Raw genomic sequence first — 26,493 nt, 5'->3', positions numbered from 1 at the left:
AAAGCACAGATAAAAATATTATCAGAAAAAAACACTGCCCTTCTGTAGTTCATGCCTGGGTAAATTTTCCAATGCCTGAAGGTTTTAAGTTTATTGGTTCAAGCAATTGTATGCAAATATAATCACCATGAGACCATCCATCATTCCATTCATTGGAGAGTTTAATTCCTTTATGAAACCCAGAAAAAACTATATTTTAGTGGAAAATGTACCAAAGATTATGACTTAAATACAGTTGTATGGAAAATAGTAAACTGTTGTAAGTGATTGTGGAAAATCCAAAGTGTGACAAAAGCCATTCAATATAATTGACATTGATAATAGATTACTAAGGAAAAGTATGTAAACTTCTGACTAAGAAAAAAAAGTAAATAAAACATAAAGCTCTATTGTTATTCTGGGATTTAAGAAATAAAAACAATTTTGAAATTTCCATCCACCCATTTTCTAGAGCCAGAGGACATCCTGGACAGGTCACCCTGCTAGTATTTCTACCCTAAAAGCCACATTTTCTGAAGAAAATGAAAACTCATTTGGATATAATTCTATAGACAATAATATAGGTCTGATTTTTGCACTGGGTAACCTCTTAAGTGCCAACTGCATACAAATATAATGTAGCTCTTCCTTAAATGAAATTGCAGCCTACTGTTTCTGAGATTCATTCAATGTGGTATGTGGTTGTGTGGAAGAAAAACCAAACAGGCTCTTAAGGAAAACATCACAGACCTGTGCCAGATGTGACTCAACACCAGTGAATTACAAAAACACTGAGGAGTCTGGGATTTTTTCCCCCCCATTTTCATTTTTTTCTTTTCTTTTTTGCTGTAGGACTTCCCTTAGCCCCTCATTGTCAGGTGGCAATGCTAGGAGGACCCAGACATAACAAGAATGCTGTTTTTCACATTCTATAATATTGATATCAAAAACTCATATGAAACGGAAATTAGAAAATGTGACTCACTTCGACTGAAATGACGTCAAAAAGATCAAATTCATAGCCATCTACTAGTTTCTATTGGTCTGAGGGATCTGAGCTCAGATTTGTTAAAAGTTTAATGAATATTTTGAAACCTTTAAATCACTTTGTAAAATACAATGAAATGAAATGAAAAGAATTTTCAATTAGATTTTTTGGTGTTTGGACCGTCTTAAGATTGAGACAAGCACTCCTCATATCAACACTGCTAATTTTCTTCAAAACATAGTTTAATGTCCATGAAACTTTTACTTTAAGTTTAAACAAATCAGTGACAGACTTTAATAGGTTTTACAACGTATATTAAAAACCTAATCTTATTTTTATTATTATTTTTTTATTAATTCTAGCCCTTTTTATTAGGTCTTTTTTATCCCTTTATTTTAAACCAGCAACATATCCGAGAGCTCATTAACAAAGGAGACCTGGAAAAGTGGCATCTACTTAAATCATGTCATCACACACATTGTTTGTCAAACTTTTGATCAGAATGCCTCATTTGTTGAATTTTGAGAGGCAATTTTCAGAAAATTCCAAACATGCATATTTGTGTGGCAAAAGTCATGAGTAGAAATATTCATTCCCTATGCCTCATGTTCCAGTATACATCGGGTATGTATGATATGACAGGTAGTGCTCACTCTGTGGCATGTCAGCCAACAACAGTGGCGCTAATTGACTACCTTGACTACTCCCCAGCTCACCGCCCCTCCTCTTTTTCCACAGAAAATGCTATCACAGAGCAGAGGTTGTGTTGACAAAGGCCGAGACAGCGCCGGGCACGAACCCAACCTTTCACCTTTAACCCCCCTTCAACCTCCACAAAATGTGGAAGCAAAGGAAGAAAACAAGGCCGCCTAGATGAGAGTGTCTGTCAACACACAGAGAGAATTGAAAGCAGGTTCACAGTGGGGGGAATGAAGAATTTAGGAGGAAAAAAAATCAGGAAAAGGAAGAAAGACGAAGGTGCTGACATTTCTTGGAAATATTAAAGGAGGACCTTTCTTGATTGGAGAGCATGCTAAATGAATGAGACTCATCAGGCAGCTGGCCTACAACTTAAACAGCCCCCCCCCATCTGGAGTTTCTGACAAACCTCAGTCATTTATGTTTGAGATTTAACAGAAAGACAATCATAATAGAGACAGCTGGTTGACTTCATTCACATTGATCTCGCTATTACACAGATGACTGGAAAAACTAAGACAGGAACAGGAGATCTGGGATTCATATACGAGCCGCCACACTCCTGCTCTGCTTCCTATCAAGTCTGAAACAGTAATGGGGAAAGCAACGCTCGCTGTTTTCTTTTAGGTGGTTCTGCCCATCTGTTACTCTGCTACTGGTCTCTCTTGTTCTTTTCCCTTCTAACCTAGAAAATGTTTTTATTTTCTTGCAGAAAAAAGGATCAGACGACAGCAGTGCTGTCATACGACCTATATGAGGCATTAGCTGCAGCTGGAAAGTGGAATCCATTCAGCTTCCCAGCGTTTGCATCATCTGATTGCTTTGTTTGATGTGCCTCACCGTAAAGTATCTAGTGTTAAGTTATTTGGAATGGTGCTAAATCTTACCTCAGTACACTTTCTTCTCAGTCTGTGTATATTATACATTCTGTAATTAATTGACCTAATCAGATGCTTTTATGTCGTGCACCATGCATAGCTAACTGCACGGTTGAGGCCGGTCAATGTTTTCAATAGAAAAACCCTTAGATAATTATTTAATGTATTAGGATATGAATACATTAAGAGCATCTGTTTCTACTAGCCCAAGTGATGCTGTCCAGACGCCTGTGAGCAGGAACGCACAAATGCAGGAGGCAAGTCTGTAGTGGCCGCGTTCTCTTTATCCACACATGCGCCCACACAGAACACATACTGTAGGTTATGTGTTATTACAGTATCAAGATCTGCATTTTTGTGGTGCTGTGATTAGATTTCCTGTTTATGCCTTGTGTTATGGGAAGAAAGGTCCCCGCTTCAATTTCTTGCTCCCAATGTCAGGGGACGCTGCACCATCGGGGATTAGCGAGACAAACAAACACTGTGGACGATACGGACGCAAGTCGCAACATGGCTGCCTGCATCCTGGAGTCACTGGAAGGCCACTGCTTAGAAACAACCCAATGTGGAAACAACCCTAGCTGTTTGTTTTTCCAATCTAATTTTTCTTCACCGTCCTTTTTCTGAGCAACATGATTATAAATTTATGACCTCATTAAATCCTTGACCTCTATTTCTTAACTCAACTCCAAGCTATGCACATTCCAAGACATCCTTGCTTCCACAACTTTCCGAGATAATAACACCATGTAACAACTGTGGCTTCACCCTCCGCCTCCTTTCTAGCAGTAAAACATTACATAAAATGATCAGCATGTCACAGGGTGGAAGCACAGAGAGGTAAATCACCTCACTGACAGCTGCTCTCTACTGTACTGTAGGTGAGGATGTGGGACGTAGCCTCCTTGACCTTGTGGGAGACTGCCTTGGTGGAGAAGCTCAGTCCAGGGTAGGGCTAATTGTTCATTTCGTCTGTAGTCCCCATGTTTTTCTATCAGCTCAACTGACAAGCGCTGTGACCCCTAACCCTGCAGAGGTGAGGTCCCAGAGGGAATGGAGGTAAAGTGGAGGGGAGATCGGGCTGCAACATGTGGTCGGCTCGTTTGGGGCGAGAGCCAAACGGTTTTTCTTTAATTGACCATGCAATCTGCCACAGCTGGGAAGGATTACAGGGAGAATTCCTCCCTTGAAAGAGAGCGGAGAGGCTGGCATACACTGGGGGTGCCGACTGGGAGGATGATTAGAGGAAGGGGCGGCAGACGTAGCCAATCAGCACCAGAACTTTACTTCACTTTACTGTTTCATGCTTACCTTTGAATTTTGATATTAAAAAAAAAAAAAAAAACACCACATCTTTTTTTATTCTGAGTATTCCCTCCATCTAATCTATTTAGGCTAGTATCCTGAGGGAATTATGTAGGACAATCACTTTGTGCTAATTTCTGTCTATTTAGTTTCTTTGCAACTTCTCATAAGATAAAGAACATTACAGTAATGCAGTTTGTTTCAGTGGCTAATTATAGGTGGTGAATGGATTTTATTTTATTTTTTTACAGTTTGACAGTTTTAATAATCACACACTTATGGACATGTCCTTGTAAATATAAAAAGTGTCCAAACATGGTGACTTCTAGTGCTGTTCACAGCTGCACATAAATGAAAACTTAGCATGTCTCTTCAGGAGTTTCATCCACACAAAGTGAAAAGCTCAGGTACATGCTAACGTGTTCCAGAGAAATGCAGCATCTAAATTGGAGATTTATCTGACAAACCTGCATATTTGCAGCTTTTATTGTGTCAATAAAACACCCACAATGAAAAATCTATATTCCATCTTCTGCTTTGCCTACAACTGACCAGCAGGCTTTTGAACAGGTTTGACATCCTTTCTGGGAGAAGATTGGGTACCAGTCTTTCCCTCAATTTAAAATTTTTATTTGAAAAATGTCAAGTTCACAATTTGCTCTCTGCGGATTTGGCGCATGATGTTGCGGGTGAAGGTCTAGCTAGGTTAAGTTTATACAACTTAATGCTTAAATGTAAAAAAGGAACATTTGTTCTTTCTTTTTTTTTACATTTAATGGTGTATTTTCTCTTAAGTTTGAAGCCTGATTTTTCAATGTGACTTTGCTTTGAAGTCAGAATCTTGATTGGAAATATTGTTGACCAACCCTGAATTTTTTCATCCAACCTGACTGCAGCACAGAACATAAAGAACGTATACGATATTATTTATTAGCAGTAGTGATAATTTTTGTCTCATTCAGCCGTCCATCATGAACATCTAATTGTAAACATCTACCTTAAGGCTTTTTAATGCATAAAATGGAGGGAAATATTTTCTTGGCTTCTATTGCTAATTGGCACCAAAATGATCTGTTTTCTGATTTGGAATCAAAGTATGAAACTTGGTTGTAAAATCATTTCTAGCTTAATGCTCAGATGTTTTGAGCAACTTCAGTCACTAACACAAATCATGCAAAATATCAGAGGTCTAAAGTAAATACGGCGTAATCATAACATCATAATCTGCTATAAAATCTCAATTTTGGGGGAATATAAAAAGGGATTTGAATAACTGCAGGAATTTACCTCCAGTTTCAAGTGACAAGCATGTTCAAGTTTAAGAACTGCGACGTTTATAACTAACTGCAAATTGTAATTTATTGTGCTTCACAAGGTGGCCTCTCTGGAATGATTCGATCCATGTAAACAAAGCAAAAAAAATTTGACTACAAAATATATTTAAAAAACAATACAACAAGGTGGGTGGGCAAAGTCTTGCCTGGGAAATTTAGATGGTGATTTTTAGAGAGACAGTATCTCGCTTGAAGTATTTTATAAAGAGAACTGAACACACCTGCAAATTAGTTTTGTTGATAATAAAATATCTAAACCAGCTGTCTCTTTTTGAAGATGTTTTATAAACATGGAACATGGACACTCAAAAAAAAAAAGAAAAAAAAGAAGTGTGGACCTCTACGACTTATTAAAACATTTCTAAACCCACTTTTTGGTCTTTGATGCCAAAATCTGTTCCGAGTTGGACATTACAGAAGTCAGCTTTCGGTCAGCCAACTCCTTTGGACTCATACAGAAATATGGTCAGCATTACTAAGACTAAGGTTTTCTTGGTACTGTATATGTGTTTACTTGAGACATAACTAAATGCAAATGAATGGCAGCCACATCTTGAGGCCATTTGGAGAGGGTCAGTGAATAAGATGAGGGTTGAAAAAAAATAAAAAAGAAAGGAAAGATACTTGTGAAGAGAAGGAAAAAAACAGATGATTGGCTCGTGTAAGCAGGCTGATAGACGAAGGATGAGAAAGAGCAGGATATGGGACATACATTGGGAAAAGCAGGCCCATGTGGCCGGATATTGACTACAGAGTCAGTGGAGATAGCCCTCAACTGGGGAAGATCTTCATTTGACTCACCAGGACATACACAGTGTAGGTTTTCATGTACAGCTGTGCTACTTGCCATTACGTTGATGAACATCTGGAGTCGATCCAGCCCCTCCCGCTTCATCGCCACTGCATTAATTGTCACAATTCCTCGACCGGCATGTTTAAAATGCTGAGTTTTAGAGAAGGGAAGTGTTTACGCCAAGCTTATCGAGGTATTCACCCTCACCGCATCCTCTTCTTTATTAGTTTGGCTTGTAGAGACTGCATGTGCGACATTCCCAGCTGCTCGCTTATATTCCCCTGAGAGAGCAACATGTGAGCGTGCCTGGAGCAATTCATCATTTTTTGTGTGTTTGCAAATTCACGCACCACTGTTCTAATCTATTCTTGATGTGGTTTTTTTTCTGCCGGTGCATGTGTATCAGCAGAGATGTGTTAAATTTGTTTACCTCCATTGCCGCTGCATATGAGAGACAGCTCAAGGCCTCGATGAACTGAGAGAATGACTGGGAATGAGAGCTGACAGGTTGTTGAGTAGTGTGTGTGGCTGGCGAGCCCCACTCTATTACCCGGATTGATTAAGGAAGTGCTCAAGCTCCCACTTAGCCATCACGCCCGACACTGAGGTGACCATCTTATCATGGACGGAGAAGAAGAGGAGGATTGAGAGCAGCAGCGGGAGCATTGGGAGGAATAGGTGATGTCGTGGCTAATCAGTATGTCTGATACAACTCCAGTCCTTTCTCCCAGAGCTATTATACAATAAATAACAAATACACACCTCTAAAGCAAAATACTAGGTTTATGTGGTATGTGAAATCAGACAACAAAAAAAGTGCATCAACCTTTTTGCATTAGTGTGAACTCTGAAACACCTTTTGATTAAATTTCAGCATTCAAATCAACACCTCGCGTTCAAAGTCATCTGCAGCTTTTTTGCAGACACATTTTAAAATGAATCTGGTTGACATGTAGAACTGTTCATGATCCAAAATATGCAAAAAAAAAAAAAAAAAAAAAAACTGGTCATAATAACACCGCCATATTTCACTGCTCATTAGGTGATGTGCTGTGTTGTTCTTGTGTCAAAGGTGTCTTAGTCCAAATTCCACAGAGCCAGTTTGGTTTAACTCCTAAACTGTCAACCCTAGTCATAAGTTCTTTGAGGACACCAGTGTCCTCAAGGCATTTTCAAGATAAAGCAGATCATAATGCCAAGTTTTGTGAGATTTTTCCCTGACATCAATAACTTCTTTTTATTTCACCTAACGTTTGGTTTAGATATTTAAGATGATAGTTGTCAAAACTAGATGCCAAAACAGAATCAAAAGGTGTTTTCACAAAGTAAAAATATAAAAAAGTTAATTTAATCTGTGCATATTTGTATAATCAGCTTGCAGCAACTTTTTAAAAAAATATGGATATATCCGATTTTCACTTGAGCTGCAGGAAACTTGTCACATTTAAAGTGGTAAAATTATAGGAGGAAGTTTTAACTATATCTGTTCTTTTTCACTGGCTTGTAGTCTATCATCTATCTTGTAGTTTATCCCCAAACCTCATCAGCACTCGTGTCTCCGAGTCCCTGTACGAAAACGTTACCTCTGATTAGACAATGTGGGAGTATAATAGTTTCCACATTTTCATTCAACTCTCTCACTCTTTACCCCAGGGCCCTGTCCCTGTCTCTACCCCAGCACCGGCTTTAGTGGACTTTGGCATTCCCTAATCCTGACAACTTTCATTAAAACTACTGGGATAATCCACAGATTTCCGATGGAAATTCCCAAAGATGTGCTTTTCTTTTCTTTTTTCTTTTCCCTCCCCTCCACACTTTCTTGTCTTTATTCTGGACTCCCGGTCCCTCTGTTTTGGGGTCTAACGTTTCGCTTGACTCTGCAGGAGCAGCATCATTTGCATAGTTTTCCCTAATCTTCCAGAAATCCTTATATAGGAAGAAAGTTGGGGCTGGATAGGATGCTTCAATGCAAGTAAAAATGGTCTGCAGAAAGGTACAGGCGGCAAAGAAAATATTTCAGTTAGGATTTGATTACAGCTGGGCACTTATAGGCAAAAATAATCAAAGATCCCACTGTGAAGCTATCCAAATAAAGAAAGGGGAGCTTTCATGTTTTGAGAGAACACATATAGTTAAGATTCTTGCCTCAGCACTCTATGCTTGTGTATATTTTAATGACTCTGTGGCAGCTTTTGGGAGCTTATTGAAGAATATTGTGGTCAGCCAATTTAAACCTGTCGCAGAACGAAATGCCCCAGCCTCCATTAAGTTTGTCAACATTTTGCGGTCAAGTTCACGTGTTAATCATCACGACTGTCTCAGTAAAGGGTCCCAGTTCATAGATTTAAGCAGGAGGGCTGACAGTCTACTTTTCTCACAGAAGCTACAAACTAAGTAGAAGTCAAAACTTGAGATGCATACCTCCTGGATATTGGATTTATTTAAACCAATAAATCCCCATAAAGAGCAGATAGTCCAACATTCATTTCAAAAGAGTAAAGTATAAAGTATCAAGTATTCAATAATTTTATAGATTCATTCCACACGGATGTTTTACTTATGCTAATTCTTATGAATATGGATTACAGCAAAAATAAACTCAAAAGATCATAAATCCAACTGAGAAATGCTGAAAAAAAATGCAAACCTGTTCCAAGTTGAGACTGCCAGACTGTAATTCTGTAGATTCTGAGTTTAACTTGAAAATATGTGAATATATTGAAAGAGTGTTAATATTTTTGCGAGGCATTGTGTACTTATGTTCTACTTCACTTCTTTTTACTTCCCATATCATTGGTGGAGGTCAGTTTTCAGAACCAAGTATCATATTTTCAACAAAAATTGGCTGCAAATGCAGTGAGGCATCATGTGAAACGTGGAGCAGCACTTCTTCCCAGCTGATGACCTTACTACAAAAGCACAGGGCACTAATGGATGTGCACCAGCCTGAAATGCTCCACATGCACTCCCACTGGAACGCTAACACGGTGAGAGGACAGCGGCTGCTTATTTTGTATCTCTTTAGAAAAAGCTTCAGTAGAGTTCGCGAGAGACTGATCACCCCTCATAGATCAATGAATGAGAGATGTGTAAGAATTGGCAATCATAATTGTTACAGGGGATTTCCTCCTCTTGCGTTTGAACTGTCAACATGATTCCCATGTTTACAGCAAAAAAATATGTATAACAAAACAGTTTTTCTCCAGTTTCGGATGTTTTAGACATAACAAGCAACACATACCCACATCTCACTATTTTATTTTTGGTCTCATTCATCTCACCCGTCTCTCCACTTGCTTATTCCACAGATATAAGGTGGACATGTGCTTCATGTTTGGTTTGGCACACGGGAGAAAAAAAATCTGTGAGCCTCAGCAATGATGTCAAACATATTTGAGACTTGAAGAGCTGCACATGGCCCAAGTGTCCACTTCGCTGTCTGGTCCTTTTATCTGCACTTCATTTCAACACCATCCATCCCCTTTCACCTCTCTGCTTCTGTCAGAGCACTTCGCCCCATCTTTTAGGGAAGCTGTCTTCTTCTTCTTTTTTAATAAATGTGACATTTAGTAAATATGACTCATATGTTTTAACTGAGCAAGAATGCCTTAATGGACATTACATTTTTGATCTGTTATGACAGTGAAAATACACAGACCATTTTTGAAATAGAAGCTCATGTTTTACATAACTTTGCATGTTATTTTTAGTCTTTTTTTTCTCTGTGTGTACTTGTCACAAAGAGAACTACTAAAATATGTAATAAAATATCTAAGAATGTTTTTTTTTTTTATTTCACCTATCTCACTTCTTACATTATTTATCTTTAGAAAAAAAATTCTGATGTGTTGTTGCTTACACAATCACTGGCTTATCTGTTACTTTGCTGTAACAAATATACTGTTACAACAAAATGCTAGTTCAGGCTACGTTGCTGTGGTTTACCAAAAAGGCTGCATGGGGTGTTGTGGTTATTGTTGCTGCTTCAAATGAATCAAATCAACTTCTATTTATAGAGCACTTTACAAACCCCAAGTGTATAAACTGTTTCTCGGCCACTGATCTCTGGACATAAGCAAATCAGTGATGACCAACCACAACTACTAACTGAAAAAAATAATTTCATAGGTTTTGATCTGCCAGGTTAATAATCTTTTAGGAAAAAAAGAAGAGTACAATTCCTCATGCATTAAGAAAGTTTTGTCACTGGTAAACTACAGGTTACCACCAGCTCAGGATATAGGTTTGTGAGACGAGATGAGATTTTAGTAATATTTTTTGGAAAGCATCCAGTTTTTTGTGTTTGTGTCCATAATGGTTTCACAATTCACACACTGTTTTAATGAATATGATATAGTTCAGGCTAATCAATGCTAGTGCATAACGCTTAAGCAGATGTCAAATTTAGCATCATTACCATTAGCCTGGCACATTACTCTTAGCGTTTACAAATTATAAATCACCTTTCTGTCTTTATTAATATTTTTATTTCTCTCCAAGAATTAAAAATTTGAGCAAACAATTTAAACTAGGCTGAGACCTCTGTATAGATTTTGTAACTGTTTGTCGTCCAAATGGTTTGGAAGATGCTACCTCTACTCTAATTTCAAAATCTCCACTGCATTTCAAACTTTGAAACAGGATGTCAAACTTAAAACATCTACCATCATAACAGTTAACTACTTAACCAGACAAAGTCACATAATAATTGGCTAGTGCTTTGTGAAAAGTATTTGACTTTAACAAAAAACATTGTGTCTTTTTAGTATCATAAAATTGTGGGTCATAAGATATCTTCACAAACCTACTGAAGGAATTGGTCTGACAGAAATAAAAAATAAGAGCTTTTGCTTTTACTTAACAAAATTGATTAAAAGCATAGCCTGTCAACGTGCCAGTATACGACTTTACCATAAAATGTGATGTTTTTCATGTCACATTGTTTATTTCCTTAAGAGAACTGATGAAGCTTCATAATTACATTCAGCTGTACTCGTTCTGCTTGTCAGCTGTGTTTGGCAAAGGTATCACTTAGGCATCATAAAGTCACAGAGATCTCTTCATATTTTTAACAAGGGAAATTTTTGCTTAGCTAATTATCTGTCTGAAAATGGGCTGAAGGTAAATTTAAAGACAAAAACTTGTCTCCTTTATGATTTTAGACCACTGCTTCAACCATTTAGAGGCAGTTTTATCTGTGTGTTGTCTTGGGTGTAATGTTTCAGGTGTTAGATTTATGTTATACTGGAAATTTTCATACCCTCTGGATGTTTACATATGTTTAAGGATGAAAGACATAATGTTAAAGGTGCAGCATTACGCATTATAAAGCACATGGCAGCATTTTAAAGCATAGTCACGCATCAATGTTACCTTTAGTTGCTATAAAAATTCTGTATACATCAAACATGACTTAAAAGTAATTTTACTTCCCAATTTGATGCTTTGAAAATGGGTCTGTGTCTTTAAGAAGCTCCTGCTCTTTCTGACATTCCTGACGCTCCCTATTTTCAAGCTTTTTTATGAGCATTGAACTCATAAAAATGTAGTTTGTATGTTTAGCTCAGCAGACTTTTTTGCTAATCACTGTTGTTGCTAGTCTGAAGGAGCTGAGTGGGAGGAGGGTTGCTCTGCGAGGCTGCAGCTTGGCTGGAGACTGCAGCTCTGAGGAACGTTTTGAAGTTAGTAGTGTTTCTTGTGATAGGTACTTTTTTTTTTTAAAGGAGAGAGTGTGTACCATTTTTTTTTTGTTGGTTTACGATATAAAAATTTCACCAAAAACACATTGAACTTAGTGGCTTTTAATGTGATAAAATCCAAAATGTTTTGAGGATGTGCATAGTTTCTGAATGTATTATATGCTATGATGTTCTTAATCATAAGAAACATGAAACTGTAAATAACACATAACTGATGTGGCCAAACTCAGTCTAACTCCTCTAAAACGAGGTGTCTAGCACTAAGAGGCTGCTTTATTAGATTTCTTTTTACAGAGTGTTGCTGCCAACCAAGCCATCATCCTAACAGAGGTCCATAAAATGAGGCATTTGTGAATCAGTTGTTCACTATTGGCCACAGAACAGCAGAGCGAATTTGAAGTTTTGCTCTGTTGTTAGGAAGTAGGCTGGTGTTCAGAGCTGCCTGAAAGACATCATACTGATTACAGTGTTCACACTTCCAGTCAGTACAGAGAAAGAGCTCAAGTGTTGAAGCCTTTATTTTACTCAGATATTTTGACTAGATTTCTTGTAATAAGTGAAAAATAGAGTGTTCCTCATAAAACCCAGACTAGCAGCATGCTGTGGTAACATCTCTCCTTTCACTTTCTTTCTTCTCATACCTCCCTCTCATTCTCACATTCTTCTCTTGACAGCAGGTCAGTGTTCTGCTGACAGAACCCATTTTTTGGGCTCCTATAGAGATAATGTTAATGGAAGACAGACCTCCTCAACATCAACTTCCCCCTCTTTTCTTCTGTTCTTCTGTTGCTCCTCACAAGCCCCAGAGGAAAAAAACTGGAGCAAAAATGAACAAGAAGGCATCATGTACTTACTTCCTGCAGGGACAGACAGAGTGCCTGGTAAATACAGTAACACAATGTTCCTTTGAGAATATCAGTCTAAAGGTTCCTTAATACACTGTTGAGAACAAGTGGTTTTAAAATTAGAATAAATCTATTTAAAAGCTTATTACATTTTTTAAAACATCAGTTTTTCACACCCAAAAATATTTGGCTGTGGAAGAGAAGTGCAAAGTTTTCTACAGCGTATCCATGTTATGAACATGAATGTTGGTCTCGCCAATTGTTGCCTACATGGTAATGATTACTGGAAAGGAAGCTACATTACACTTGTGACAGAGTTAGCTTTTTTCATTGTAAATGCATTTAAATGGGATTATAAACAGTGTTTATGTTTTTGTAGAACATAGAACTTGTAGGTCTTCTTCCAGACATACTTTTACCATCAACAAACATGAATAAACAGAGGGGAAAAAAACTGAGTTTGGATTAAAATGAGTATGTTTGTAAATTGATCCTCTGCAAGAAGCCCATGCAACTGATGCTTACCGGATATGTCCTCTTTTTGCACCTATTCTCTGTAAGTTAGAGGTGGCTGTGTATGAAAATCCCAATAAATCCATAGTTTCCAAAATGATCAGTGAAGCCATGCTTGAAGTAATGTAATTCCTTAAATGCCTAAATACAATATGATTTGCTGACTTTTTTCTGTGAACAAGCAGTTAAACGGGTGAACCTAATAAAATAAATATGAGCATCAAGCAAAAAGTCACGTCGGTGTACAAAGGACAACATAGTCCTAGAGAATGAGTGAGCAGCTTTTGGTTCTGCTTCCTACTAGGTCTCATGTTTTTCAGAAAAACTTGTGTTTTTCCTTTAAAAGCTCGATTGTTTTTTGTTGTTTATCACTGTGATTTTGCTGTGCTGTGCTTTAGACAGTATACATTTTAGTTTGCTATCACTCCTCGACATTTTTTGGATCCCTGTTTGAGTTCCAGTGGGAAATGAACTATTTGCTTAGATAAATACAGACACTAATGGCATTCCTTCACACATTTCACATAAAAGCTGTCTAGAATTTCTATATTTAATAATTAATGGAGAGCTGCATCCTGTGCAGGAGTATCCCTACCTTACCTTTGACATAACTATATTTTTTTCTGTCTTGCAATTGAATTTTGGCCTTTGAAGACCTGGTAGAAAAAAAGTACATTGTATTTCCTATGCTGCTTCTTTTGTTCCAACAATGGCATAAACACTTAAGTAAGAGACCAAAGCTGTTTTTCTTTAGGCTTGTAAAGCAGGCTTCATTTTTGTGATTTACTGCTTTTTCCTGCCGAGTTAGCGGCTAATTTGTCTGAGAACAAAAAGCACAAACAGCCGGCAAAAAAAAAAAGGGATCCTCAAGCTTCAACATCTACATCTTCAAAGAAAAACTAGCTGTCCCTCCCTCTGAATTATAGGCACTGCATCACTACTCACAGATCCTTCAAAAAGCTATTCCGCAGCAGAGTGGGAAATTCCAATAAAAACTGTCGCAGCAGGGGAAGGGCGTCTTGCCTTTCCAGCATAAGAATGTGTGTCTGTGCGTAAATAAATAAGAAATATCAAAACAAACTTCAGACAAGCTCATTTCCACAGACGCCGAGCACATAATCCTTTGAAAATTTTCATAAATATAAAAGGAAACAAAATATTTTTTAATATACATCACAATAGACAAAATTGTAACTAGTGAATACTGTGGGATAATATTCAATATGCACAACTTGTCTATGACAAACTGATGTATGAATGAACTAAATCTGGAAAAAAAAAAGTTATTTTCAGGGCCTTCTTTGCTTGCCAGCTTCTTCTACCAAAGCTCTTACGCCCTCAGTGTTTTATAGCTCAGCGACTGCCAACAGTTTTTGGCCTTCTGCACAAGAAAACTGAACAGAACCGGACTCAACATTCACCCTGGGAGCAAAACAACACATCAGGTCTAATTAAAATCAGTAGGTGGAACCTATTGTAACCTGAAACTAAATCACACCCAAAGTACCATGGACAACAGAAAGAGGGTCTCTGTGGATGTTTTGGGAGCCAAGGAAAAGCAAATAATTGAAATGAAGAAAAAAACAATTTGTTGTGAATCTTCAGGAAGCAAAGTAAATAAGGATTTTGAATATGAGACACATAAATGGAGGTGAGCTGTCTGTCCTGCTCTCAAAGGTTATAACTCTTGATATCTTGCCTGCTACATAACACTTTTACCATGTCTATATGAAAGGAAGACAAACGTTTTATGCTAACGTATAGAAGAATCATTGCCAAGACAGCTTCAATCTGAAAAAAGCGAGTCATGCAAACTTGCATGTCAGCTGCATTGTATTTTGTAGAGTTGTAAACTGCTGTCATGTTTGTTTAGTTGATCACATAGAACACTAAGCTTTTATTTACAGAGAAACAACAAGGCTTGCTTGAGGTGGTTTTCAGATTTTCAAAATAAAAAAATAAAAAAAAGTGATCAAAACGGAAAATGGAAACACATTTGCTGAGTAAGTTCTGTTGTAGTAAACTTTCCCATCCGTTGATGGGTTTATACCTTACGAAAAGGATGATACAAAGTTCATATGGAGGGGATAACTCTAGCCTAGAGTGGCCAGTAAGAGGCACTTCAGGCTGGGATGGAAGTGATGAAACCCTCTCATCCACTGGTGGCGGTGGAAGGTTCTGTGCCTCTTCCCAGTCTCGGACTGGGAAAAGGCACACTGAGGGGCAATCTAATCTGTGCAGGGACCAGTGTCCTTCTGACACTGGTCCAATAATTAACCCATAATATCCTGTTGATGCAGATAGAAAAGATTTAAGCAAATAAATATTCTTCCATTAATTTCACATGTAATGCTTTTCAAATGCACTATTCCATATCTTATACATATAACTCTGCAGTATCAGAGAGTTAAATTCCTAGGATTATTTTAAATGCAACTTTTGTTTTCTTACATATGGCTGCCTGAACACATATTGCCCTTTCATCTGGATGCATCACTCTTCTCTGACACGCAGCACTTTTGGCTCAATTGTCCACAGTAAAAGAGTGGTGTTTTTATCATGGGGAGGGAGGTGGGGCACATGGACTGAGAACAGATAAAATATGACAATGCTCACATGAAAGGGAGGCCTTTTTAAACTCAGGAGAGACATGAAAGACTCTCTCTTCCTCTTTTCTCCTCCTCTCACTGTTGCGTCCTTTTGTTGCATCTGTCTCACTCCACATGCTCCCTCTCCCCCAACCTTCGCCTCTCCCTCATTATTGTACATTCTGAATCCAATTGTGAATGCTAACAAGGCTTTTAGCCACACTGAATTAATGTATCTGGTGCATTTCACTAATGTGCTACCTTTCAAATGTCACCTTTTATGCCGTTGCTGTGAATACATCTTAGCAACCGTGCATTAAATTTGCGTTTGTTCAGCCTAAATTGCTTGGCTGTTGTGCTAAGCTTATATAGGGTCAGACATGTTATAAGCCTTAGATACTGGAGTCTGATGCAAACAACAGAGTAGAACTATAAAAATGAAAATTAAATGTGAAGTCCTCCTAAACTGCAATGTCAGAAAATTCAAATCCTTTAATGATTACCACCTCGGTAAATGTTTTCTTTCCTCTTTTGGTGAATAATGAGAGATATTAGGAACAGCTTTAAATTATATCAGAAAAAAAATATTTCAAATAACTTAGTTATGTTATATTTTCTCTCTATCAGGGTCTTTGGTGTGACTTGTGTGAGGCTGGGCAAAGAAAAGGCCTGACTGAACTGGACTCTTGCTTCTGGATTGCCAAAGGTAACACCCTCACATTGTTGGCTTACTAAACAATTTTATTCCCTAGTGTTCCTTAACACTAGGCTAAAAAATTTAGCCAAGGTAAGTTTCTTCTAGTGATGCTTGAAAAAAAGAACAAAACCAAAAGGGGGACTTACAGTCAGTGGACAGGCACTTTTTTTAAATAACTGAGCTTTATGAAATCTTTGTTTTACCTTTTTTAAAAATAGAAGAAGTCCGACATACATTTGATGAATAGCTCTCAATTTCAGCCCCACTGAGCTTCACCCTTACCTCCTGTGGTTGCACAAAACAACTTCATTTTTAAGAGCTTCCATCTGTATGGAACATGGCCGACTCCGATGGTGAATTATGAATGACCAGAGGCAACCTGAAGACTACCTCAACTTTGCAACAGTGTGCAGTAACAACTTTATAAAAGATACTTCTACCAAACAGACCAGGCTTTTGAGCAAATGCTTAAACAATAAACTATATATAAATTCTCTGAAAACAAAAAATCAGCATTTGATCAATTATTTGCAGCAGCAAAGACTCTTGTCTAACTGTTAGACTTTTTTAAGTTTTGGAAATTCCCCTGCTAGACCACTTAAAAGCATTTTTGAAGACTGCATATGTTCAACATTACTCTGACAGTTAATTGAATATTCATTGGCTTAAACTTCATCCACCATAAGGCATTTATCTGTGGTTACAATATGCAGTAAATAATTTTAAAGGAATTTGACACAATTTTAGTGATTGTTTCAAATTCTTTCATACTTAGTGTAACACAAAATTTGAACCTAGAGGTCTTAGACTAGACTGTGGTTGTTGTGCATGGGTGCATGGCATGACTTCCTTTAGTGGAAATAATTTCCTGTGGAATGTTTCAGAGGTAAAAGACAATGCAATGTATTGCTTAATTGTCTCTAATAGGAACGGGAAGAAATATGGATCTTAATGCTTTTCTATATCTCTGTATGTTCTAGAGCGTTAGAAAACAATATATTATACAAGCAATTTGTTACTAGCGGTATTTTCTGATCTTCACCTTGACTTGACAAGAATCAAACTATTTCTCCAGCCACTGTACTAGACAATTCAAACTCTATCATCAATTTTTAACATATTTATAGTTTTTAATCTGTTATTTAGGTTATTCAGTCGTCCGATTAGTGCCAAGTGTTACTGTAGTCATTCGTCTTTTTCAGAAACACATCTTCATTCATGAACAGGTGTTCCTGGCACTTTAAACTGCCTTGTTATTGAAAAAGTGCAATATAAATAAAACATCTACTTCTTCATAAAACTTATTTACTTGTTTAAGCATATTGATGGCAAATCCTGACTTTAGTATTGGGCCCGCATATGCTCACTGCAACATGTTTTGCATAAACATAATATTTTAGATTTGAATATTTACATTGATTATCTCTTTTAGTGTCTTATCACATAGCTTTTGGAAATAAAAGTTAAACCCCTGTAGGTCTAGAGGCCTACTTATTATAGAGATTTATAAGTGTACAAGAAACACACATCTAAAAAATCTGAAATTAAAATTATTAGCGCATTAACATCTATGTAATTAATTGAAATTAATTTGTCGCAGTCCTAATTTAAACTGCATTTCTCTTTATATGTATTTATTGGTATTGTATCTATCAAGCATCAAAACATTCAAGGGGTACACATTCTTTCCTCTGGCACTGTATGTAAAGAACAAAAGAGTGGGTTAAAGTTCTGTTAGCACTCCTTTTTGTCACCTGAATCCTGAAACATGCACCCCTTCAGGCTTCTAGTTATGGGTTCAAAGGTCAGAATGAACTAATGAAACGGTAGAAGGTCGAGGGTCAGGAAACAGCAAAACCCCTTCAGGAAGCCACCTTTCTGCTTGCATGTGTTGGTACCTGTAAGGTGGTAATATCTAAATTACAGAAGATTAAAGAGTAAGAATAAAATAAAAACCACAATCAGATAGGAGCATCCGTGTCTTATCAACATTTTTACCATAGAAGGGCTGGGAAAAGATCAAGGGAGGCTTAAGGTGGGGAAAAGAGCTGTTTTAATCTTTTGATCTTTCTCACCTCCCATCAGCTCCTGTATCAAACAAATTACCCAGAACGCACCTCTGCACACATCAGTCTCATTATTCTTCTCCCTCGACTCAGAGACACTGGATAAATAGCTCTGTCTGTCGGGAGATGAAGAATCAACAACATAATGAGACTGCAGATGATGAGCCTGTGTGTACATGCGGATGTGAGCCTGTGTACATCAGCCCTGGATGCTCTGCTTGAAGTTTACTTGCTCAGATTAGAGTTTGAATTAGCTCGTGACTCAACAGCACTAGCTCGGATGCAGGATTGCATGAGAAACCGCACAATAAATATAATAAAGTTATGCAAAGCCTTTAATTTATTCAGAACTTGTTTATCAGCTGAAATAGAAGCCATGTGGAATGGTTGCTTAAGAAATCCAAAGGATTGAAATTATGCTTTTGTTGGAAACTATGATCCCCGCAGTCTATGCCTGGATTTAACTGCTGGATTCTTGTATAACAGTTTGTCATATTTTTTGTAGAAAGAGTGACGTGAACTATAATTTTTCATGCAAAAGCAAACTGAGGAAACCTTTAAAGTGTCTCAGTGACAAATGGGAATTTGATGAATTCGCTTTAGCGGAACTGAAGTAAATAAACAACTTTAGTGATTCAAAACCTCCTCGAATTCTAAGTCTTTCTTCCCTTTGTACTCTCTTTGCCTCAAAAAACATTTTTCCATCCATCTTCGTCATTTTAGAAAACAAAACGCCTTGAAATATCCATTGTTCTCCCAAACAAGTCAAGTCGTTGTCTAAATAACACAGCAGCATATGGACCTTCATGTCAGTGCTAACAGTATGGCAGCAATCATTATGTCTGGCAATGGTCGAAGGTCAGAGGTTAGGGAACATTCACCATTAAAGGAGCCTCTTCTATCAACACGTTTGTATATAGCAGGAAGGAGCAGAGCGGTTCCCATCACTACACACATCACTTGGTCCAGTCTTGTGATTGATGGCACACATTACAATGTTCTGGAGGAAAATTAATGGAAATGGAGTGATGATGATAGAAATGAAACAGTTATACTGTAAGCACCATTCTCATTGGTTTGACTCAATGCCTAATACATTAATAGAGTCCAGTTCTGTGGTGCACTTAGTTGTTGGAAAAGCATTTTATACAAACAAAATAATTTAAAAATGCTCTGAACATGACGTGGTTTTTGATAGCAAAAAGACATTGTTGTCTGTACACATGTAGACATATTTTAGTGCTACATCTGAATAAAAACACAGTAAAATATTTGCAACATAAAGACATTCTATGCTTTTTAATTTTCAGTTGGAGCTCAGCTAGGTGTTTAACTCATAGCTAAATATTTATTGACTTGCTGATACCTGATAAGTGGACTATTTAAATAAAAGCTGGATCTTGTGAGCCTCCATTTAACTTTTGTTGCTGAGCTGGCACAGTCACTGTTGCTGAAGATCCATTAGTAAACTCCCAATGGATCCACAAAACATCTGTTTTGCTATTCAAACGACTCATCATGTTTTAAGCTGAAATGTTGTACTTGTCCAGAAGAAAAGAAACAATGACGAAGAACTGAAACGTGCAACATTTGAAGCAAATCAATCATGCCTGCAGGAGTTTATGGAAAAGTTTCTAACACCGAGTTTTTATTTTGGGAATCGACATCCAGTTATTAGCAAGTGAAATATTTAGATGAAAGCTAAATATGTATGATGAATATCCGTCTTAAAAATGTAGCTTTGCTAGGTAACCATATACACTCCTGATCAAAATCTTAAGACCAGTCAAAAAATTGCAAGAATTTGCATTTAGCATTATTGGATCTTAAGAAGGTTCTAAGTAGAGCTTCACAATGTTAAAAGAAGAAATCAGCATAAGAGACAAAACATTTGAGCGGGGAATTAATTGAAAACTGCATTTATACTCCAACATGATTTTTTCAGCTGATCAAAAGTTTAAGACCATAGCTCAAAAAACCTCCAAAACCCCCCAAAACAGAAATCAAAGTGCCAAAAAAGGACTCAGTAATGAGTAGCTCCACCATCTTGTTGATGACGTCAAACAATCGTTTAGGCATGCTTGATGCCAGTGTTTCCAGGAGGCTAGTGGGAACATTGCTCCAAGTGTTGAAAATGGCTTCACGAAGGGCATCCACTGTCTGGAACTGATGTCCATTTTCGTAAACTTCCCTTGCCATCCATCCCCAAATGTTCTCAATTGGGTTTAGATCCGGGGAACATGCAGGATGGTCCAAAAGAGTGATGTTATTCTCTTGGAAGAACTGCTTTGTCAGGCGGCATTGTGAACTGCAGCATTGTCTTGTTGAAAAACCCAATCATTACCACACAGACGAGGGCCCTCAGTCATGAGGGATGCCTGCTGCAACATCTCCACATAGCCAGCTGCTGTTTGACGCCCCTGCACAACCTGAAGCTCCATTGTTCCATTGAAGGAAAACGCACCCCAAATCATGATGGCGCCCCCCCACCACTGTGCCGTGTAGAAAACATCTCAGGTGGGATCTCCCTGTCATGCCAGTAACTTTGGAAGCCATCAGGATCATCAAGCCAAAACTTTTTCTCATCAGAGAAGACAACTTTCTTCCACCTTTCAATGTCCCATGTTTGGTGCACCCTTGCAAAGTCCAAACGGGCAATTCTGTGGCGTTGAAGAAGACGTGGCCTTTGAAGACGTTTTTTTGTTTCTGAAGTCCTTCCCTTGCAGATGCCGTCTGATGGTTATCGGGCTGCAGTCGGCACCAGTGATGGCTTTAATTTGGGTAGAGGATCGTCCCTTGTCTTGACGGACAGCCAATCGGATCCTGCGGTTCAGAGCTGGTGACATTTTTTTGGGTCTAGCGCTTGACTTTTTTGTTCCATAACCCTCAGGATCATTTAAGAAATGCAAAATGACTGTCTTACTGCGTCCAACCTCAGCAGCAATGGCACGTTGTGAGAGGCCTTGCTTATGCAGCTCAACAATCCTGCCACGTTCAAGTCAGTGAACTTTTTTGCTTTTGCCATCTGGAGGTCTTGACAGTGTAAAGACTTCACAGAACATGACATGGAATCCAGATTTTTGCACAGCTTTTGGCTTTTAAAGACTATGGTCTTAAACTTTTGATCAGCTGAAAAAATCATGTTTGAGTGTAAATGCAGTTTTCAGAAAATTCCCTGCTCAAATGTTTTTGTCTCTTGCACTAATATTTTCTTTTAACATTGTGAAGCTCTACTTAGAATCTTCTTAAGATTCAATAGTGCAAAATGCAAATTCTTGCAATTTTTTGACTGGTCTTAAGATTTTGATCAGGAGTGTATTTTGAGGCTAAATATTTAGCATTCTTGCTTAATATTTTGCTTCCTTATTAATAATTAGCCACAGCCTGTCATCAATCTAAAGGGTAATTCCAGCAAGATAATGCCCCATCTCACTTTTGTTCTAGTACCCCACATCAATCAGATCTCAATGTAATAAATAGAACATATACCGTGTGGTGGAAAAAGGAAATGTGCTACATTTGGTATTGGATTAGTGATCGGTCTAGTCTAAAATGCAAATCTAGAAAAAAGTGTCCATGTAATGCTACAGCTAGAGTTATACTCTATTATTAGATTACGTAATAATGTGATTTGTAGTAGACAGCCACGTCTATCACCTCACTGAGTAGAAGTAAGAGTTAGCTGAAAAAAGGCTCCCAGGGCCAATGATTGAAATGTGTCTAACACAACTTAGAACCAAAAGGCCCGTTCTCTCTGTGGACTACACGCTGAGAAGCACTGAGCTGATGATAGTAAAGTGAGAACAGCCCAGTGAGTCTCCAACTGAGGGTGGTAGACAGGGAAAGGAGGGGAGTGTGAGAAAGGGGGAGGAGGTGAACGTGATAACCTTGTCTCTCGTTCATTGCTGTCTGCTCAGTGATTTAATTTGGTCGCGCCGTCACACCTGGGCTAAAGCTCATCCATCACAGGTACTGCAAGATCCCTCTGTTGCTGGCTCTCTTTCTTCATCCTTCCATTCTTCCAATCTCATCTTTTTCTGTTCTTCACTTTGATTCCTACATTTATTCTTTCAAGCTCGCAGCCCATGTATTTGCCTCAATCCATCCACAGTAAGACATCTTCATGTCACTCTTTTTCAGCTTGTGTGACGTCTGGCTTTGTACGGTATATACCTTTACCCACTGGGAGTTTTTTTCCCCAAAATATGCTAATAACTGAGTGACAAAAATATGCTAGAAGTTTACTTTTGTCATCATCAAAAAGTGTCTGATGTTTTTATTAAAGCCAAATTTACTCCTTGTAAATTATAGCATTACCATATCAATGTGGAGGTTTTAGTAAGTTATTTTAATTCCTCTCTTTCCAGGATGGAATGATAATATAGCAATGTTTTTTGCAAGAACCAAGTCCACTAGTTTGAATTTTACTTATTCTTACTTATTCACAAAGGTTCAAATATTTTCCCCACTAATATTTAGGCATCCATGCCTATTGTTTATATAGCCATCATATGGGATTACTGTGGCAAAATATGTAACAACTGTTGGTGGTTGATATAGTTGATTTTGGCAAAGAACACAACTTTTGTATAATTCTCTTAAGGTTGAGGTCGGGGTGACCATTGCAGGGGCTTCATGCCTGCTTTTGATAAGTGCTTGGAATTATGGTTTATTGGAAAACCCAGTTGAGCCAAAGCTTTACTCATCTAGCCCAGATTGTCACCAACAGATAAAGGGAAAGTGGTAGGATGTTCAGAAACACTCCAAGATCACCAGAGATCAAGCCTAAAGTGAAAACACTAGTGTCACTTTTCAAAGCACAAATGTAACAAGAAATATCACACAGTTGTGCAACATAAAAATGTCACAGTATTTCTCATCTAAACAAAGTCTGTTCAGTTACTGTCAATATGAAACTTTCTGGTGAGCATTGTCACCTAGACATTTAAGTGAAATTGATAAATTTCACTTAAATTATTCACAATTCTTGAGATGCACCATTATCTTGACAAAGTAAACCAACAGAAAATGTCATTCTGCATTGATAGCCTGATTTTTAAATCATTTGCGTTCTAATGTTTTTGATGCTTGACATTAAAAACAAGTTGCCAAATAGAAAATACGAATGTGTCATAAACACTTGAAAATATCACAATTAGCCATCTTATCCATTAAGACCCATAAACATGGCTTCATTTTTTAACTTGAACTATTTGAATTTGTTGTGCCTATTGTATTTAGGACCATTTTGAAACTACATAATGGAAATAACCAGGAATGCGGTAGTTTGAACCGATGAGAAACACTGACAGATGAGAAACTCATCCCTGCGTTTATCTTTAGTCACATTGACTAAAGAAGTCAATCTTTAGTCAATGTGACTACTCCTGTCAAGGAGTTCAGGTGGATATGCACAACAGTGTTCTCATAGGACACTGTGAGATCACCTTAACATTTTTCAATTGCGCAAGATGATGCATTTAGAAACAAAGGAAAATCTGGAATTTGAAAGTTTCAGCTAGAAAAAATAAAAGTTAACACATTTTGTTCCAAATATACCTGCTAAAAAGAATTTGCAGATATAAAAGCAATAAGTGAGAGTAATTGAATTTAGTTGCCCTTTATAAAGACATAAGTGTGATCATTCATTTGACAAGTAGAAACACTATTTTCACAAGTGTATTGAGTTTTCTGTATTTTATGATTGTTTCCCCACAGGTCTGTGTCATGCAAACATTAGTGCATCCCCATGACATGTTGGTACAGTCCTCAGAGTGCTCGGCTGGATTCCTGGCTCAGCTTGGGCCAATCTAATCAACGCATCCTGCAGGGGACATGGGACCCACCTGCTGTCAGTCCACGGGAAGACACTACACACCTTAGCTCATCCAAATGAAACAACATACAATATCAAACCCACTGTTAGTGAACTCAGAATTATATTTACACGTGGTGAACAAAAACAATAATACATCTGGGGTTGCCAAGTCTTAGAGTGATAGCTGACAAAATGCTCTCATATATAAAATTAAAGTCCATGTGTTAATTTGTCACACAGTTTTGCCATCCAAGTGGTAAATAATAATCATGGTAATGGCCATCCCACATTAAAGTGACGGGAAGAGTTTTGTGTGTATCATGTGAGAAAAAATATTAAGAAATATCTTAAGACAAACATGAGAACATTTCTCTCTCCTTAAAAAACTTTACAAATCAATCAATATGATTGTCAAGGAGTTCAGGTGGATATGCACAAGTGCACTCACGCAAATTGAGCCTTTGCTCTCGTTTACAAAGTAGAGTAAGAGTCATAGATTACTGCATCCATTTTCAAACACTAAAATTAGTTATATTGATAGAAGGTATGTGGATGAAGTTAACAGAGGCTAGTTTGATCAAGAAAGCAATTTGGCTGAGGACAGCTTTGTTTTTAACAGATTAACAGGATGTTATTTTTTATTTTTTTTTTGCTGTTTATTTTGTTTTTTTTTTTTTGCTGTTATTTATAGAATATGGACTTAAAAGCTTATCAAAATACATAGCATAGAAAAGAATACAACAGTACAGAAATAGCCAGTAGCAGCATCAATACACAGGAACACAAAAGATCAAAAGGTGGTAGAAATATGTTTAAAAAGCAAATTTGTGAACATTTCAACTAGAGAGGTATACCGACTATATTATCAATTATCTGTTCAGCATGGTGGTACAGGTATCACCTGCTCAACAAAAGCTATTTTTATGTCTATGAAACAGAAAAAAAAAATATTCCTTGTGACGTTTTACATGTTTGTAATGTAAATCCCATGCATTTATTTACCAGTGCATTACAAACATTTAAACACACTTACCAGGCATTTTATAAGATACAGCTGAGGTTATCACATTGCACCACCAAAATGCATTTACGGTAGGTATGCAAATTCTAAAGGTGACTTGCTGAATTTCAAAGTGCCAAACAAGGGGAATTTAGGTGTCTTTATCATAGCGTACTTGTTGAAGCTTTAAACTTTCTGGGATTTTCACACGGATCCTTCTTCTGGGATGTCTAGGAGATGCACAGAAAAAGATTAAATATCCAGTAAACAGCCATTGTGTAGATTAATCTACTGTATTGATGTCAGAAGTCTAAAGAAAATGGACTCAAAGATTTGAGATGCTAGAAAAAGAGTAATAATAAAAAACAATAAAAACATGCTTTACAAAAACAGTCTGCTTCCACATAAAAGAAAACTGAGGCTACTGTGCACACAGGCTGACTTACTTAGACAAAACCTGAAAAAGCATTGCAGGTGTGTAATTTTTTTATTTGTGGAGTCAGAATATGCCTTAAACACAAAGAATGGATCTAGCCTACATTGGTTCAAATAATTCATGCAGCTGGAGGTATAAACGTATGAGGGATGTTTTCTTGGCACACTTTATATGATTATATTATTTGTGCAATTAAACTTTCTATGACACGAAACAAAAATGTTGAACAGTGGGAGGATCGCCCTTCAACCGAACTATGAGGTGGGAAAGCAAACATTTTTTTCCCCATACAACTAAGCAGTAAGTAAGTATGGGAACCACTATGGTTCAAAAAACCTGTGTGACCACATTGTTTCCATGTTCTGATGCTACTTTGAGCAGTATAGTATTATGTGAGAGTTTACCATGTCAAATTGGTTTCTTGAGCATGATGACTTCACTGAATTCCAGTGGACCTAAAAGTTAAAAGACCTCAATCCATTAGAGCACTTTTGAAATTTTATAAGAGTAGATTGCCATCATGGATGTGTACCAAATCTGGTGCAAATTGATGATGTAATCATGTTGATACGGACCAAAATCAGAGGAATTTTTCCAACATGTTGAAATTAATTTTTGCAACAGGTAGCAACGTGGGACTTAGTACTATTTTCTTCCCATTTTAATCTCTTAATTGTAAAAGTTTGGATTACATTCAGATATTAATATTCCAAATCAGACCACTGGTCCAGCTGACAGTCTAATAAACTGTAAATCCATGAAGCCTCACTGCATGCATGTTTAAAAGTAAACTAATGATTTTTCTTTTTTTTGCTCACTGATAATTTGCATTACTCTCAGCCCAAATCTACATGA

This window comes from Poeciliopsis prolifica, unplaced genomic scaffold (assembly GCF_027474105.1).
Source record: "Poeciliopsis prolifica strain line A6 unplaced genomic scaffold, Auburn_PproV2 SCAFFOLD004, whole genome shotgun sequence".
Taxonomy (NCBI): Eukaryota; Metazoa; Chordata; class Actinopteri; order Cyprinodontiformes; family Poeciliidae; genus Poeciliopsis; species Poeciliopsis prolifica.
Note: the sequence above shows the minus strand (reverse complement) of the source record.